Raw genomic sequence first — 18,000 nt, forward strand, 5'->3', positions numbered from 1 at the left:
ACATGATGACCCCGCTATACCAGTAATTTACTACAACAACAATTTCCATTTACCTGGGCAGAGTCGAGTATTCCATACCTGGGCATCAATCTCACTAAATCTATTAAATCAATATATGCTCACAACTACATCCCCCCTGAGGAACAAAATACAAAATGACCTCCACAGAATTGAAAACTTGGAACTCTCATGGTGGGGCAGACTAGCTGCGTTCAAGATGATCCAATTACCCCAAATTCTATATTTATTCAGAAATCTAGAAAAAATCTAGATGCGCGCATTCTAAATTGATAAAGCATAGACTATCCGGCGGGTTAGGATATGTAGATTTCCGAGATTACTTCTCTGCCACGGTTTTGACTCAACTGCGAGAATGGTTCCTTCCTGCGCCCTCCACCAGGTGGGGAGAGATTGAATCTTCCTACAGCTCATTTAGCCCATCGAATTTATGACTGTTCAGTGCCCAAATGGGACACAGAACCCCGGCCCATCTACCTCCCTCGATGAAAATATCCATCAATACGTGGCTCATCCTTTTGGTACACAAACACCCCACTGAACCATCCGTCACTATGGACATTTCAATTGAGGTACTGAAACAGACGATTGACCATCTGTCTATCTCTTCTTGGCGAACAAATGGTATCAAATACCTGAAGCACTTATATACCAAGGGCTCCCTAAAATCCTTTGCACAGCTCAGGTTGGAATTCCACATTCCTCAAACGTCCCTTTATCAATACATACAAATAAAGCATAGCTTGAGGAACTCCTCGGCACATCTTCAGTTGGCACTCCTGTCCATAGGGGTTAATCTGGTACCGAGTGACACGCGCCACTCGGTGCTAAATCTCCTTCTGGCTGCTAGGCTGTTGATCACCAGAAAGTGGAAAAATGCTAATCCCCCTTCCACCTCAGAAGTGGTCGACCTAACAAACCTACACTGCACTTATGAAAGAATGTTAGCGTCCTCACTAGGACGTCTTCAAGCTTCTCTTGAACTTTGGTCACCATGGTTATCCTGGTTCTCAAACACTGAATGGTCCTTATTAACATGAGTAACTGCTTTCATCAATATGATCCATGGAGGAGTACCAGAGCCCACTGGGCGCAGTGTGTTCCCTCTGAGGGGCGTTAACGGGGCTCAGATCTCTGATCTACTTTAAAATAGCTTTACCTCATGTTGATGGCGATTGACCGCACTCCAGTTTAGGTGATGCTACTACTAAATGTACTAAATGTATGAACTGTACTGGTTGCTCCTTTATTGTTATACTCCTTTTATTGTTAGACTCCTTTAGTGAATTTCTTGTTGTGTTTGCAACAGCTATGTTAAATTGTGATGTTCAGCACCATAGGAACTACTGTTACAAGTGTTTTTTTTTTTTTACTGTACTGTTCATCCACTGAGCCTATGTACCTTTTAATGAACACTGTACTGTACCTTTTTGTTTTACCTGAAAATTCAATAAAAAAGATTGAATTAAAAAAAAAATAAGTATGTGTCGGCCATTGCAGGCCCCAAAAATTAGCCCACAGCCACAGGCGTTCATGGGACAGCAAACAACTTTGTATTCTGTGGCTGGTGGTACATTAGGCATTCAACGGATACAGAAGTAAGTGTCGGCCATTGCAGGCCCCAAAAATTAGCCCACGGCCACAGGTGTTCACCGGACAGCAAACAACTTTGTATTCTGTGGCTGGTGGTACATTAGGCATTCAACGGATACAGAAGTAAGTGTCAGCCATTACAGGCCCCAAAAATTAGCCCACGGCCACAGGTGTTCACCTGACAGCAAACAACCTTGTATTCTGTGGCTGGTGGTACATTAGGCATTCACCGGATACAGAAAAAAGTGTCGGCCAGTACAGGCCCAAAAAATTTGCCCAAAGGCGTTCACCAGAATTTGAATGAAACATGGTCTACTGGTCACATGTGTTGAATTCCTCCGAGATCCATGCTTCATTCATTTTTATAAATGTGAGGTAGTCAACACTGTTGTGAGCTAGGCGAGTGCGCTTATCGGTCACAACCCCCTCTGCTGCGCTGAACGTCCTTTCAGACAGGACACTGGATGAGGGGTAAGCCAACAGTTCCATTGCAAATTGTGCAAGCTCTGGCCAGAGGTCAAGCCTGCCCACCCACCCAGTAGTCCAGGAGTTCATCACTTCTCAGTGCGTCCACATCGGCCGTTAACCCGATGTAGTCGGACACCTGTCGGTCTAGGTCAGGGATATGCAATTAGCGGACCTCCAGCTGTTGCCAAACTACAAGTCCCATTATGCCTCTGCCTCTGGGTTTCATGCTTGATGCTGTCAGAGTCTCGCTATGCCTCATGGGACTTGTAGTTTGGCAACAGCTGGAGGTCCGCTAATTGCATATCCCTGGTCTAGGTGTTCCCTGATGCTGGATCCGGAGGACAGCTGTCGATGGGTCGGCTGAAAGAATGATCTCATATCATTAGTGACCAAGACATCTTCAAACCGCCCTCTTCTTGCAGGCACTGTTGGATTGGTACCCGAAACTGTTTCTCTGTGAGTGGAAATTCTTCTGCCAGCGGTCACAAAAGCAGAATGCAGCATTTCTCGAAGCAAGGCCTAGAAGTACTGCATTCTGATAGCCCTCTGTGATGCTGGTAACATTTCCGCCATGTTTTGTTTGTGCCGGGGGTCTAAGTACATTGCCACCCAGTACTGGTCTTTGACCTTTATGCATTTTATACGGGGGTCACTCTTAAAACACTGGAGCATGAAGGCCCCCATTTGCACTAAACTGGAAGCGGTGTAGTGGCCTGGCTCCTGCTCATCATCCAGGATAATTCCGTCCTCGTTCTCCTCCCCCCATCCACGGACAACACCAGGGATCCCAGAAAGATTTAAAGCATGCTCTTCTTGCTCCTCCTCCTCCGCCCCGGCACCATCCTCCTTTTCAGACTCCCGTTGTTGACTTGTCTCAGGTGGAGTAGCCCCCCCCTGGGAATTCATCCAGCATTGTGACTTCCTCATCTTCCTGCTCCTGCTCCTCGACGGCTTGATCAATGACACAACGCAATGCATGCTCCAGAAAGAAGGCGTAAGGTACGATGTCACTGATGGCGCCCTGGCTGCGACTGACCAGTTTGGTGATTTCATCAAATGGCCGCAGAAGTCTGCATGAGTCGCGCATGAGCAGCCACTGGTGCGGTGCAAAAAAACCAAGCTCCCCAGAACCTGTCCTGCCGCAGAGTTCGTACAGGTAGTCGTTAACTGCACGTTTCTGCTGGAGCAGCCTATCAAGCATATACAATGTTGAGTTCCATCGCGTCGGGCAGTCACAAATAACACGTCTGACAGGCAGGTTGTCTCGCCGCTGAATGTCAGCAAGGCGAGCCATGGTTGGTAAGATCTTCTGAAATGGGCCGAGATTTTCCTGGTCTGCCGCAAGATGTCCTGGAGCCCAGGGTATTTGGCAATGAATCGCTGCACGACCAAGTTCAGGACGTGTGTCATGCATGGCACGTGTGTAATTTTGCCCTGTTTCAGCGCGCTCAGCAGATTGACACTGTTGTTGCAAACCACTTTACCAACTGTCAAATTGAGCGGTGTTAGCCACTGATCTGCCTGTGAACGCAAAGCTGAAAGGAGTGCAGGACCAGTATGGTTCTTGTCTTCCAGGCACAACAGACGCAGCACAGCATGGCAACGTCTCACCTGGCATGTCGAATAGGTTCTGGGGATCTTGGGCGGCGCAGTGGAAGAGACGGTAGCATCAGAAAATGAGGAGTCAGCCGAGGAGGAGAGGGAGGATGGAGGAGGAGGAGAAGAAGAGGCAGGCCTGCATGTAATCCGTGGCAGTAAAACCAAATCTACATGGGTGCCACGGGTTACATGCTTGACGGCCGTCAGAAGGTTCACCCAGTGGGCAGTGAAAGTTATATACCTTCCCTGCCCGTGTTTGCTAGACCACGTGTCTATGGTCAGATGTATCTTGGCACTGACACTGTGTGCCAGAGATACATTCACTTGCCGCTGAACATGGCCATATAGCTCTGGGATGCCCTTCTGTGAAAAAAAATCCTTCCTGGGACCCTCCATTGTGGTGTTCCAATGGCCACAAATTTTCGAAAGGCCTCAGACTCCACCAGTTTATATAGCAGTAGTTGGCGGGCTATCAGTTCCGACAAGCCAGCGGTCAACCATTGGGCAAGAGGGTGGCAAGCCACTCAACCAAGTCTGGTGCGTCCTTTGACGTAATCGAACGAACATTGTGCCACTTCCCACTTTGGCTCCGGCCTGGTGCTACTGCCCTACCCCTACCATCCCTGCGGAAGGGCCTGCCTCTTCCTCTGCCTGTCATTTTTTAAATGACCCTGTGACAACAAAAGTCTCTAGAGAAGCACAGTATATGTGGAAGAAGGTATATAACACCCCGCTTCAATCTGTCAATTTGGGGGGCCACTGGTTTATCACACCAGTTCTGGAACTTTTTTTTCAGGATTTTTTTTTTATGTGTGTAGCAGAGGTAACGCAGAGGCAAAAATCCAGCAGTAACCAAATACACCGCCAGTCACAATGCTGCACAATACAAATCCACTATAATATGCTTTCTATATTTGAAAGTATATTATAAGTGTATATTACACCTATATACTGCAGAGCAAGTAGCACACATATACCAGTGTTTGAAAGTACTTTTGTGTACCTGTTAGGTAGCGATTTGTGTCGCTAAACTCTGTCCCTGCTAGAATCGCCAACCTCTCCCTACACTGACAAAAAATATATGAATGTATTACACACTATCATGTAATGCAGAGCAAGTTGCACACCTATATCAGTGCTTGAAAGGACTTTTGTGGACCTGTTAGGTAGCGATTTGTGTCGCTAAACTCTGTCCCTGCTGGAAATGCCAACCTCTCCCTACACTGACAAAAAGTATATGAATGTATTCGACACCTATATACTAGAGCAAGTAGCACACCAATACCAGTCCTTAAAAGGACTTTTGCGGACCTTTTAGATAGCTATTTGAATAAATGCAGCCTGTCCCTGCTCCAAACAGCACCCTCTCCCTACACTGACAAAAAGCAGAATGTAAGATGGCCGCCAGATCAGGTCTATTTATAAGGTAGGGGGTATGTCCATGTGCTGAAATGTCTCAATTGGCTGTCCTGCACCACCTGATGGATGTGTCATAGGTCAAAGTTTTTACCCATGTAACATTGCGGACCGCCGCAAACATCGCCAGATGTCCGCCGGTTTGGCGGACCGCGAACGACCAAAGTTCGACACGAAACGACCGCCGGGCGAACCGGCAGGCCATCTCTACTTGAGAGTCTATCCCAGATTTCTAGCGAGGAGGAGAGAGTAGGACATAGTATAATCTGTCTCTCTTTCATTGGGAGCCACATAATATGTGAAATAGGTTCCGGGGCGACAGGAATAAGATTCTGTGGTCATCCATATTGTTCGCAGTTGTTGGGAGTGAAACCTAGAGAGTTGGGCCAACTGGGCCACGTAAACATATTTCAGTAGATCGGGCAGGCCAAGTCCCCCTTTCCGTTTTGGTGTGTACATTGTACCTTTGTTCACCCCAGGCCTCTTATCGCCCCAAATAAACTGGATAATTTTATTTTGAAATGCTTGGCGATCAGTTCAAACTAATGACACTGGTATGGTGCGAAACAGATATAGGACCCTCTTTAATGCATTAATTTTTATTGAGTGTAATCTGCCAAACCACAATGGGGGGTTTATCTGCCATCTGGCCAGGTCCTCCTCAGTCAGCCGTTTAAATAGGGCAGGGTAATTCCGTTTATATCGCATTTGAATAGATGAGGTCAAACGTATCCTAAAATGTGGAAGAGCCTCTGGCTCCCATAAAAATTGGTAGGACTGTTTTAGCATTTTCTGGGCAGAACTCTACAGAGAAAGATTCAATTCCCTGGATTTGCTGTGGTTGATTTTTAGACCTGAAATTTCAGAGAATGGTTGTAAAATTGCATTGAAATTGGGGAGGGAAGTGATTGGTGAAGACAATGCCAGCAAAAGGTCATCCGCAAAGAGCAAGCATTTATGCTCACCGTCCCCTCAGGCAATGCACCTAATATCCGGGCAGGAGCAAATCCTTATAGCCAGGGGCTCTATCGCTAGAGCAAATAACAGTGGGGACAATGGGCATCCCTGTCTAGTTCCCCTCCTAATAGCAAGAGGTTGGCAAGAGTATCCCCTAAGCATTAAAGAAACTGTTGGGTTTCATACAGCATTTGAAGGAGGGCCAGAAAGCGCTCTCCAAATCCAAAGCGGCATAGAACGTCAAATAAATAATCCCAGGAGAGGGAATCGAACGCTTTCTGGATGTCCAACTGGATAGCTGAAATTAGGTTTATTATCCTGCGGGTCTGATCCGACACCTGGCGGTTTGGGATAAAGCCTGCCTGGTCTGGATGAATATAGTGTGGGAGGAAAGAGTTTAATTTAAGGGCCAGCACTTTAGTTAATATTTTTAGATCGTGTTTGTGATACATTTGCCTATATGTCTCAGTTTACTGCTCCCTGCTAGCCATGTCTGTAGAGGTAGAAAGGAATTTCATGTGTGATTCATTCCTCTGACCGGTTATTGACGTGCTAATGTCCCCTCACTATTCTAAAGGTTAATTGATCTATTGTGTTGTGTAAAGAAGATCTGTGTTTACCCTTAAAAGATTTGTATTGTATCATCAGGCTAAATGATTAGAGAAGTAGGCCCCTTACACCACCACCCAGTTCCTTATGATGAAGGACCACGTGGAGAGCCTGCAGGACATGAGCAAGCAGGATCTGATCCGTGAGTACATAGAGCTGGAGGAGTGCATAAGCCGCATGGAGGAGGAGAACAACCACCTGAGGTCACAGCGGGCTGACCCCCCCAGGCTCCCTGAACTGGAGATGGAGCTGGAGAAGCTCAAAGAGGAGAACCGGCGGCTGCGGAGGGAGCAGGGGGTGGCTGACCTTATGGGGCTCTGAGTCCCCTCCCCCCCCCCCGGACTCTGAGCACCAGTGCTACAGCATTTCAACAAATATAACTTTTTCTTTTTATGAATCTCCTGTGATCGTCACTTCAGAGCCACAACCTGCCCCCTCCCATAGCGGGACACCTAGACGGCGGCGCACAGACCCATTCGCTGTCTTCACACTGACTTCTGGTGACTTTGCAGATCGCACAAAGACTTGGGGACTGACCGGCGTGTGATCTGACGACCCGGTGACATACCTGAGTCTGAAGCAGTTGCCAAGGGAGGTCAGTCATGCCAAACGGAGTTAACCTCGGACTAAAAGCTCTGAACCCGTCAACCCTACTGGACCAGGGAAGGTCCAACCGGGTTTGCCGGAGCAGGGAGCAAAAGGGGGGCCATTGTGATACATTTGCCTATATGTCTCAGTTTACTGCTCCCTGCTAGCCATGTCTGTAGAGGTAGAAAGGAATTTCATGTGTGATTCATTCCTCTGACCGGTTATTGACGTGCTAATGTCCCCTCACTATTCTAAAGGTTAATTGATCTATTGTGTTGTGTAAAGAAGATCTGTGTTTACCCTTAAAAGATTTGTATTGTATCATCAGGCTAAATGATTAGAGAAGTAGTATGTTAATTATTCTGATTGCTTCAGTGTATTAATTAACTCCACTGATGTCTTTATCTAAAGAAACGTGTCTGCATGGTCGGCTCCGACTTGTCTCCTATAATCTGTATGGGAAACCCCACTGTGTGAGGGGGGCGTTCCTAACAGGCTGTAACCACATATAAGCTGAGTTTTTGTGTCATTAAAGTGTCTTGGTTCCAGCATCCAGTCTTGACTCATGTGTGGGGAATCCTGTGATGTTCTTGTATGGAGAGGAGGGAATGCTTGACGGGGATATCATACCGATACCGTCACAGATGCATCCAGTCTTGACTCATGTGTGGGGAATCCTGTGATGTTCTTGTATGGAGAGGAGGGAATGCTTGACGGGGATATCATACCGATACCGTCACAGTGTTGATTACGGAGATCGGGTGGTAATTGGCACAATCCCCATGATCTTTTCCTGGTTTTGGTATTACATGTACTGTAGGTAAGCTGCATTCCCGTGACTTGGGATTTAGTTTTCCCATCTCAGATCGTTAAAATAGGAACATAGATGGGGAGCAAGAAACTCTTGATACTTTCTATAATAATGACCAGAGAAGTCGTCTGGCCCAGGGGTTTTAGAGGGGTGGATTGTTTTTATGGCCATCTTAATCTCTAATTCTGTAAAGTCTTTGTCCATCAATTCCATGTGGGCTTGTGTCAGTTTGGGTAATTGGACATTGCGAAAGAAAGTATCCGCCTTGGTTGACGCATATTTAGTTAGTGGGCTATACAGTCTGGCGTAAAATTTGTGGAATTCCTTGAGGATCTTTTCGGGATTTTGAGTGGGGTGCCCAGTGGGTAGTCTCAATTTAGGTAAAGTCGGCGTGTATGGTCGAGGTACTAGTTTCCTAGCCAACATTGTGGTTGGTTTATCTCCCATTGGTAATATATATGGTTGGACCAGCTAATATGTTTCTCCGCTTGGGTGGTCAAACTTAGGTTTAGTGCCAGTCTCGCTTCATCAATTTTTTGCCTAATGTCGATCTGGGGGGTCCTATGCTGTTCCTCCATTAGTTTGTCTAGATCCGTTTACAATTGTTTAATTGTTTGTTCTCGGGACTGTTTCGCTCTAGCCACCATTTGAATGAATTTTTCCCCATATCGTAGCTTTGTGGGCCACCCAATTGATCGCTGGGGATGTATCCAATGACTTATTGGTCCAAAAATACCCCCTTTATCTTTCTCGATTTCGGTGTAGCGTATGGGGTCATTCAGTAAGCTTGCATTAAGCCTCCATGGAGAGGGACCAGGTTTAATCCAGAGTCCTGTTGTGGAGAGTTTAATTGGGGAATGATCGGACCAGGGAGTGGACAGTATTTTAATCAGTGTCAGATATGGGAATAATGGGGTACGCACTAAGAAATGATCTATCCGGGAATAGGTATGATGTACCTGTGAAAAGTGTGTGTAGTCCCTTGCTGACGGGTTACTCTCCAGGCATCGATCAGATCATAGAAGTGAAGCTACCTTACTGCTACCAATTGGTAGTCGTTTAAGGGTCGGTCTGGTGGGGTCAGATTTGTCCATAATCCTATCTAATGGTATGTTGCGGTCTCCCCCCATGATCACCTGTCCCTGTACATTGGCCATCAATATTCTAAGCATTTTACTAAAGAACTTGAAAAGCAAACCTCCACCCCACCCTTTTTTTCAGGACCAGAGGCCAAGTAATATTTTGGATACTTAACATTCAGGTATCGGGGGCTGAGGTTTTAGAAAAGTGGGTTTCCTGCAGAAGGAGGACTTTAGCTTTTTGTGTGTGATAAAAATTAGTTGGGGAATTGAAACCATGGACATTATGGGTAATTACTGTATAGTCAGTGGAGTATGTTTTAGCCATCGTGGCAGGGCAGAGCACTCTTACCTTGTGTCGCGTAAGGAGTATGTGAGACAGCTTGGGCAGGTGTTGTCAGCTTCTGAATCATCCAGGACCAGGTAGTGTGAGTGGAGCATGGAGCCAAGACTCGGGAAGGAGGGAGGGAAGAGGGGAAAGAGGAGAGAGTAAGAAACAGATGAATAAAAGAAAAAAACATTTGGCCATAGGCCTAAGTGTACTCTCGTAAAAAAACATGAGTACATTAGCGACTTTGTGGGGAATAACCCCAACTGGATGCAAAGTCCAGAACTGTACATGCAAGGGTACCATCCTCCTCAGAGGGGAAGTAGTCTCGCAAATGGGTGGCATGTATTGCCGCCCTGACCCAAGAAACTAAGACCTATAAACAGGTCAACAGGGGTTAAACTTAGACTAATATAGTCATATAAAACTGTGTAGATGGTCCGCACCAAGCCTTCCTCCTCAAAGGCTGTGAGACCAGGGCAGGTGGCTTTCCCATTGGTTACTCCTGCCCCAGGCCCACCGGCCCAGGGGGACTTAAGTATCCCCCTTACAGAGGGGGCTGGCACACCACCTTGCTATCACAAAATAAACTAGTAACTAACAATAATAAACAACAATCAAGTAAGTATTCAGGTTATATAGGGAACTGTACTGTTCTTGTACAACCAGGATGATTGCGTCAGAACCACAGCCATTTGTGGACTTTAACCAGTCCAACGTGGAGGGACTTTAGTGTTCCCCGTTTGGGGAAATTTGCGGTCACCATTTTCAGGTATTCTGAGAAGATCTTCTGGCCTGCGAGTTCTTTCGGTCCTGCCACAACAGGGAGAGGGGGATGATTTGTTTGATGTGAGGGGGAGGGGTTGTGGGAGTCCGTGTGATGATTCCCAGATCCAGCAATAGGTCTTCACCATCTTGAAACGTTGAGAAGGAGTGGGATCTGCCTTTGAATGTGAAAGATAACTTAAAAGGAAACGCCCATCGATATTTTATCTGTTTGTTCACAAGCTGTTGCAGCAAGGGCTTAGGGTTTCTGCGTTTTTGCACTGTAGAAGGGGCTAGATCAGTGAAGAGTTGAATTGGAGCGTCAAATAATGACAAGTCTTGTCGATTTCGGGCTGCAAACTTCTCCTTTATGCAATAATAGTGTGGCTTGACTATGATATCGTGTGGCAAGCAGTCCGTCCTTGGAGCTGTTAGGGCACGATGGAATCGATCGATCTCCATTTGGTGCGTGTTAATATCAGGAATCAGGTCTTTCATCAGCTCCCTCCTTCCAGATCAGTATGAGTTTCAGGGAGTCCTCGTATGCACACATTATACCTGCGAGAACAGTTTTCCAAATCTTCAATTTTAGTATAAGCCTCTTACAATCTGTCCTGGAGGTCAGTAATCATATTGGAATTCTGATTGACCTTTTTAACTGTGCAGTCCACCTTTTCAACCATCTCAAATCTCTCTCCTATGCTGTGAATGTCTATTTTGAGATCAGTGGTGATCATAGTGCAGGCTTTGGAAAGCTCTTGCTGCAGCATAGTAGAAAAGCGAACAAGTAACACTGCATCTCCTGCATAATGTGCTGGCTGAGGTGCAGCATAGTCAAGGTTGGATTGATTGAACATGACCTCCGTCATTTCAGCCATATTCCTGTCATTGGGGAATCAACGGGTTCCTGCATGTCCCTGTATGTGTCTGGTGATGGGGGCTGTGATAGGGACTCGCCCCACTGGTCTGCTTCCAGGTCTCCAGATGATTGTGAGGAGAAGGGGTCCCTGATGTGGTCAGTCTGGTACTGCTTGGTCTCCTTCTGCAAGGATTTGTCTGCCTTGGAGTCCATGCTGCCTGGTGTGTCTACACGTCCCAGCGCCATCTTGGATTGCGGCCTGTGTAGGGGGAGGGTCCCACACCTCTGTTCGATTTAGGCTGTTTGTATTGTTTTCTTTTTGGCTGGCCTTGTGCCCTCTGGTTCATTACCGCCTCGGGATGTGTGCCTTGCAGTTCCCGGTCTTTTCTTCCACTGTCTGTGCTGTATATAGCTAAATTAGGTCAGAGAGTGCGGAGCCCGTTCAGAGCACGTCTGCCTCCGGGATCCCGCATATGCGCAAAAAGAATCCTTTTGAGACTTCCCTTCATGGTCACTAGATGCCGCAGATGTGGTGCATGTAGAAATTATGTAGAATGGGGCTGGAGCTACGGGTGCTCTTTGCTGCTTACGTATCTGTAGCAAGGTGCCACTTCGGAACGTAGCTAATAGAATACAGTTTTACAGTTTGTGAATAAGAAGGAACTCAGCTCCTTCCGGTGTTCAATTATTATATTGTGTAAGGGGTTAGCTCAGTAGCGGTGGTGTGTGACTCCCTGGATGGGTTCACTACACACTGAACGATACAGAGAAACAGCCGAAGACGGTTGAAAACAAAGAATTTGGTTTATTCTTCCATCTTGCTGGAAACAAGTGCAAACATCCAAACAGCATAAACAAAATCAAACATAAAATAAACCCTGGCCACTTGGGGCGTCTACCTTCACCACACAGGAACCTATCTATGGAGTCTGGCACAGCCTACTGCTGAGCAGACACTGCTGGTCCTACAGCAGAAAAACAAATAGTCTTTTTGATTTTTATCACACAGAAAAATCAACAGCACCTCACCTCTTCAGAAGTATTTCTGTTCACTGCTCTCCTTCACTCAAAAAGCCTCAGGATGCAGCAATCAGTAGTAATCCTCTGGATTACTTATAGAGGCCTTAATTGCCTCATTCTGAACAGGTGAAGTTTTTCAACGCCCTCTGCAGCCGACGCCTGATAATAATTGGTGTATTGTCTAAACAAGGCAGAAATATATCTCCATCTGTGACAACACCCACAGATTTACCTGACTTCCTGTCACATATCCCCCTTTTGTTTCAACCCTAGGGTTGGGACACAGGTTGCCAGGCAGGCATGCACTCGGGACAACCCATCTGCATTCCCCATTTTAGCACTGGGGCGATGCATTACCACAAAACTAAATTCCTGGAGGGCCAGGAACCACCTATTTATTCTCCTATTGGTCTCTTTGTTCTGTGCCATCCACTTCAATGGGGCATGATCCGTCACCAGTTCAAACTGTCTACCCACGAGGTAGTACCGGAGAGAATCCAAAGCCCATTTCACCGCCAAACACTCAAACACCATTTCTCAATGGTGGCATAATTCTCCTCATGGCCCTTCAACTTTCGGATGAGGTACATAACAGGGTGTTCCTCCCCCTTGATAATCTGGGACAGTACAGCTCCTTATCCCACATTTGGCGCATCTGTCTGGACCACAAAGTCCCGTGAAAAATCAGGCGAATTTAAAACTGGCTGACTACATAAGGCCTGTTTTAAAGCCTGAAAAGCTGTTTCTGCTTCGGGAGTCCATTTGGTCATTACAGACTCCTTCCCTTTGGTCAAATTGGTCAGGGGAGCAACCTGTGAGGCAAAATGGGGGATAAAGCGGCGATAATAGCCCGTGATCCCCAAAAATGCACGAACCTGTTTCTTGGTGGGACATGGCCAACCCTGAATAGCCTCAACTTTGTTTATTTGGGGCTTGATTATACCTCTTCCACTGGTATACCCCAGATACTTTGCCTCTTCTAGCCCAAGGGTACATTTTTTTGGATTGGCTGTAAACCCGGCTTTCCAGATGGAATCCAACACAGCCTGAACTTTTGGTAAGTGTGTGTCAGGGCACTAACTCTTACCTGCCTTCCAGAACGGTGCAATCGCGGCTGTTTGCGCCGCGCGCGCACGTGGTGTTGGCGCGCGCGTGCTTGGTGTTGGCGCGTGCGGGCGCGTGCAGGTGCGCGCGCACGGACGCGCAAGACCTGTAGTTCCGTCCAGCCAATCAGAGCCCTGAGCGGGCTATTTAAACCTCTCCCTTTCCTGTGGCTAGTTGCTGGTTTGTCACAGCGTTTGTTTGGAGTGTTTCCTGGATCCTGGAAAAACCTTACCTGATCTTGTTCCTGTTTACCTGACCTTGGCTATATTCTACCGGATTGCTGCTTTCTCCTACCTTGACCTCGGCTTGCTTATTGGACTATTCTGATCTCACCTGCCCTTGACCTTTTTGGCTTGAACTTTGGACTACCTTGTTTATCTGAGCTTCCTTGACCACAGTCTGTTTTCTGGATTTCCCTGTTTCCTACCAATCCTGCTTCCCGGACCTCCTGGAATTCCCTGCCGTATCTTCAGCCATTTCCAAGTGGACTACTGCCTGGTTGTTCCTGTTTCACGCACCCAACCTTCACCTTCCCATCGGTACCGGTGCCTCCTGGTGCGTCTGTTCCCACTTCAGGGGGCGGACCGCGCCGGGTCGCAAAGGGAGCCACCCTCAGCATCTTGGCCTTGGTAAGTGTACTTTTGTTACTACCTGATAGTACCTGATAGTACAAACCAGCAAGATGTCCGAGGCCGACAGGGTGCGCTCGCCTTTTGAGACGCTATGCCAACAAGTCTCAGCCCTCACCGAAGCGGTACAGAAACTTCAGGAAGGCTATCTGCATATAGATGGTCGCTTACAACAGATGAATGTCACCCCCGGATCCTCGACCGCCTCCGCGGCATTAGCTACAGGTCCTGCTTCTTCTCAACCCTCTTCTGCTTCTCCAGTGCTGGTAACTCACCCTGAACCACGTGTGCCTACCCCGGAGCGATTCGCTGGCGACCGAAAGAAATTTCGGGCATTTAAGAACGCTTGCTCCCTGTATCTGACTCTTCAACCCAGGACTTTTTGTTCAGAAGCTGTAAAGGTTGGTTTCGTGATCTCCCTCCTTGCAGATGAACCACAAGCTTTGGCCCATAGTTTGTTGGAACAAGGGAGCCCGATATTAGACACCATGGACACTTTCTTTGAACATTTATCTAAGTTATACGATGATCCTCTCCGTTCAGCTACCGCGGAACTTACCCTTCAACAACTAACTCAGGGGAAGAGACCCGTAGAGGACTACGTTGCTGACTTCCGTAAATGGTCTGCTGATACAGGGTGGAATGAAACTGCCCTAAAATACCAGTTTCGCCAAGGGTTGTCGGAATCCCTCAAGGACGAGCTAGCCAGAGGTGACCTGCCTGCCACTCTGGAAGCCTTAATCCAATCGGCCACCCAGCTTGATCGACGCCTTCGAGAACGCCGGCAGGAACGCTTCCAGACATCCCGTCCTAATTGGATTCCGCCTAGATTCTCACCGGCTCCTCCACCTGCTCCAGTTCCACCTGTTGCTTCGTCTTCAGATCCAGAACCAATGCAGCTCGGTCTACTCCGGGCACCTCTCACCCCTGAAGAGAGACAACGTAGACGGCAGTCCAACCTCTGCCTGTATTGTGGCGCTGCAGGACATTTTCTTCGCACCTGTCCCATAAGACCCAGTAAGTCAAGACTACCGTCTTTTTTCAATTGCCATATTTCCAACTTACCACAGACTTATGTTGTACTTTTTCTTTCTCTACAGCTCCCGCAGGGGGCGGTCCGGCTGCCAGCCATCGTTGACTCCGGGGCTTGCAGCTGCTTCCTTGATTCTGCCCTAGCCCAGAAGCTGCATGTCCCATACCGGCCAAAAAACTTTCAGTTACAGATCCATCTGGCAGACGGCTCTCTACCCCGCTCTGGATTAGTTACCATGGAAACTCTGCCCATCCACGCCATCTCCGACACCGGCCATCGAGAGTATCTGTGCCTGGACCTCATTCCTTCCCCTTTATTCCCTATTATTTTGGGCTTACCCTGGCTACAAGCGCATCAACCTTCTATAGACTGGCTCAAAAAAGACATCACATTCCCTTCTGCTTTCTGTTCTCAGCATTGTCTTCCTCCCGTTAAAGCCTCCTGCTCCACCTTGATATCTGCACCATCGGATCTTCAACACGTTCCTGCTGCATACTCAGACTTTAAGGATGTGTTCGATAAGCAACAGGCTGACCGCCTTCCCCCACATCGGCCATACGATTGCCCGGTTGATTTACTTCCCGGTTCTAAAATTCCCTTTTGGTCGAATCTTTCCACTCTCAGAGACTGAATTGGTGGCCCTAAAGGCCTATATCGATGAAAATTTAGGAAAGAAATTCATCCGCCCTTCATCTTCCCCAGCCGGGGCTGGAATCTTTTTTGTTGAGAAAAAAGATGGTTCCCTCAGGCCCTGTATTGATTACAGGGAGCTAAATAAAATCACCGTCAAAAATAGGTATCCTTTGCCCCTCATTCCGGAACTTTTTCAACGCTTCCGATCAGCCCGGATTTTCTCTAAGCTCGATCTCCGTGGGGCCTACAACCTCATCCGGATCAGGCATGGGGACGAATGGAAGACCGCTTTTAGATCAAGGTTCGGGCACTTTGAATACCTAGTAATGCCATTCGGCCTCTGCAACGCCCCTGCCACCTTCCAACATCTGGTAAATGACATTTTTCGCCAATATCTGGATGACTTTCTAGTCGTCTACTTGGACGACATCCTCATTTGTTCGGTATCACTCGAACTACATCGCACCCACGTTAAGAAGGTCCTGACTATCCTCAGAGAACACAAGCTTTATCTTAAAGCGGAAAAATGCGAATTTGAGAAGACTACAATTCAGTTTTTGGGGTTCATCATTTCAACCGACGGTATATCCATGGATCCGCAAAAGGTCAAAGCAGTTCAGGATTGGCCAGCGCCAGTTGACAAGAAAGGGGTACAGCGTTTTATTGGCTTTGCCAACTTTTACCGAAGATTCATTGTTGGTTTCTCATCCATTGTGGCCCCTATCACTCGTCTAACTCACCAAGGTCATCGCTTTCATTGGTTCCGGGAAGCTCAAGAAGCATTCAAAAAGTTAAAAATCTTGTTTTCTTCAGCCCCTATCCTTAGGCATCCAGATCCAAGCTTGCCCTTTATCCTGGAAGTCGACGCTTCGGAGACGGCCATCGGTGCTATCCTGTCACAAAGGCAAGGACCCAAATCCTTACTACACCCCATAGCTTACGCTTCACGGAAACTAAATCTCTCGGAAAGAAATTATGATGTTGGGGACCGGGAACTGTTGGCCATTAAGTTCGCTCTAGAAGAGTGGAGGTACCTCTTAGAGGGTGCTCTTCACCCCATCTTGATCTTCACAGACCATAAAAACTTGGAATACCTGCGATCTGCCAAACGTCTGAGACCTAGGCAAGCCCGTTGGGCCTTGTTCTTTGCCCGCTTCAACTTTCACATAACCTTCAGACCAGGATCTAAGAATGGAAAAGCTGACGCCCTATCCAGAATGTTCATCGAAACTCCTGATCAGTCAGAACCCAGTACCATCTTGACGTCCCAAAATTTCTTTCTGATTTCTCAGTTGGATCTACTTTCCTCTTTAAAGATGGCTTCCACTCAAATTACCAACATACCCTCACTCTCTCTTGAAAGACGAGACGGTTTATTATGGTCTCGAGGCAAAATTTTTGTACCTGAACAAGTGAGACAACTAGTACTGAGCATATTCCATGACCACAAACTAGCAGGCCATTTTGGAGCTCGGAAAACCGCGGAATTAGTTAGCCGCTCCTTCTGGTGGCCAAAGTGGAGGTCGGACTGTAAAGACTATGTAACTTCGTGCTCTCGGTGTCAGCGTTACAAAGGCCCAAACGCCAAATCCTGGGGTTTACTCAGACCTCTTCCTGTTCCTGAACGCCCCTGGGCGGACATCTCTATGGATTTTATTGTAGACTTACCACCTTCTGGAGGCTTTACTACAATCCTGGTAGTGGTCGACCGGCTGTCCAAATTTGCACATTTTGTGCCCATGATTGGCACACCCTCTGCAGCAGAAACCGCTAAAGTTTTCTTCAAAGAGATCGTGAAGCTCCACGGAACACCCAAAAGCATCGTTTCGGATAGAGGTGTACAATTTACATCTAAATTTTGGAAGGAACTTTGTAAATCTCTGGAGATTAAAATCTGCCTCTCATCAGCTTACCACCCGCAGTCCAATGGTCAGACAGAGAGGACCAACCAAACGTTGGAACAGTATCTCCGTTGCTTCTGCTCCTCGTCGCAAGATGACTGGTCGTCTTTGCTACCATCCGCAGAATTTGCGTATAACAATTCTCTACATTCATCCACTAACCAGACTCCATTTTGGGCTAACTATGGTTACCATCCTACTTTTCTTCCAAATTCAATTCCCGAGATTCCTGTACCTGCTGTCCAAGAACATATAGTTGCTTTTCAACAAAATTTTCAAAGACTTCAAAAAAACATGCAACAGGCCCAGGAAAATTACAAAAGATCCTACGATAAAGGAAAGAAGGAGTGTCCAGCTTTCAAAATCGGGGAGAAGGTATGGCTATCGGCCACGAACCTTAGGTTACCCATTCCTTCTCGGAAATTAGGTCCCAGATTCATAGGCCCATTCGAAATTAAAAGAGTGATCAATCCTGTGGCTTTTGAACTAACATTACCAGGGTCATACAAGATCCACCCCGTATTCCACGCATCTCTGCTCAAACCCGTTATTCCAGACTCTTTTCCAGGAAGGGAGGAACTTCCACCTCC

Source organism: Rana temporaria, chromosome 11, assembly GCF_905171775.1.
Source record: "Rana temporaria chromosome 11, aRanTem1.1, whole genome shotgun sequence".
In the NCBI taxonomy this organism is placed as follows: domain Eukaryota; kingdom Metazoa; phylum Chordata; class Amphibia; order Anura; family Ranidae; genus Rana; species Rana temporaria.